Here is a 1,352-nt window from a genome sequence, read left to right as displayed (position 1 = left end):
CGCTTTTCCAGCAACACATTTTCAGCAATGGAATTGCATGACAACTTATGGGTGAAAGAGTTTTAGGATGAACAATTTTGGAACGGGATGAGACCAAACTGTTTTAAGAAAACATGGATGCTTAAATTCACATCTGGAATTAGTGCTAGTTGCTGCAAAATGATCAGATGCAAACTTTTCACCAACTGGAAGCATCTACCCTTTGTAAGAATTCAACATACAATTGTCAATGTAGAAAATAGAATTCCCTCCACCCGCAAGGAGGGGACAATTCAGGAAATCTGTTTGTCCAGGTCCCAGAATGAAACTTGGCTTGATAAGTCATTTTATTTGCCAAGTTAACTAAGAAGATGATTAATCATTGAGAAATATTTTCATTAGTTGTGGATTTTCTTTAACAGAGCAGAAGTTTATTATGCAAAAAGAAATATAATAAAGCTATTCAAAGAACAAAGACCAGTCAGCAAAATTAAATTTCAATTCATTCCCAAAATTATGCAATAAAGATTCAAGTGAAACTGCACCCTCTCCAAGGTACTAGTTAATTGACTCCTTTCAGGATCTTTCCTCTGGACTGTGGAGAAATGCAATCCTTCCCAATTTGAAGTTTTCACAAATATGCAAGCCTAAACTTTTTAAGTTCTTAAAAACCTGCAGATTTCTAACCAAATTCACTTGATTTGGAAAATGCGCAAACTAAATTCTTCTGTTGAGGTAACTTATTTCCTGATCCGCCCTGAAACTTCCATACGACAGAGAAACTAAACATGCTTCGATACTCAACACTGATGTCTTCTGAAGTAAAACAAAAAAAAATCCACCCTAGATTCATTTTATGTTTAATTATTTTGGTTTGCAAAACAGGCAAACTTGTGCCAGATGAAACAAGCTATTTGAAATCCAATTCTTTGTTTGGGCTTTTCTTGCAATCTTATCAGCTGCATCCATACAAATGTACCTGTATACCCTTCAGGGTTCTATCCACTTTCACACACAGGTAATCGCCATTTTTCTGCCAGTGCAATTTACAGTCCACTACATTGAACAGATTGCGCACTCTCATTTCTTGTCGTGTTGGAAACTGCATTAATGTGACTCTGGCTGGAATATCTTTGTCCTCTGGCACCCAGAATGCAATAACGTTATCACCTGGAGACCATGAGAAATCCCTAGTGAGAAAACAGAATCTAATTTAATAGCATATAGAATATAACTTATAGCATGTAGAAATTCTGACTGCAACAAAATCCGGTAGAGGGCGGGGTGCAGTAAAGGGTGGATTTATGAGAACAAGGGGAAAGGAGAAGGAAAAAAGGAAGTGGACAGGAGTGGGGGAGGAAGAGAGTGAGGAA

The 1,352-nt window shown here is 37.3% G+C and overlaps 1 long non-coding RNA gene across 1 annotated transcript in view; it reads right to left on the bottom strand.

The window, feature by feature from the left end:
- Nucleotides 1-823: 823 nt before the first annotated feature.
- The window catches only part of LOC122545451, a 1,609-nt gene continuing 1,080 nt past the window's right edge, over nucleotides 824-1,352 (bottom strand). The window contains exon 2 of the long non-coding RNA XR_006310547.1: nucleotides 824-1,169. This is a non-coding gene — a long non-coding RNA (uncharacterized LOC122545451). The remainder of the gene's footprint in view (nucleotides 1,170-1,352) is intronic.

Source organism: Chiloscyllium plagiosum, unplaced genomic scaffold (assembly GCF_004010195.1).
Source record: "Chiloscyllium plagiosum isolate BGI_BamShark_2017 unplaced genomic scaffold, ASM401019v2 scaf_3926, whole genome shotgun sequence".
NCBI lineage: Eukaryota > Metazoa > Chordata > Chondrichthyes > Orectolobiformes > Hemiscylliidae > Chiloscyllium > Chiloscyllium plagiosum.
This window is presented reverse-complemented; position numbering and strand designations above follow the sequence as displayed.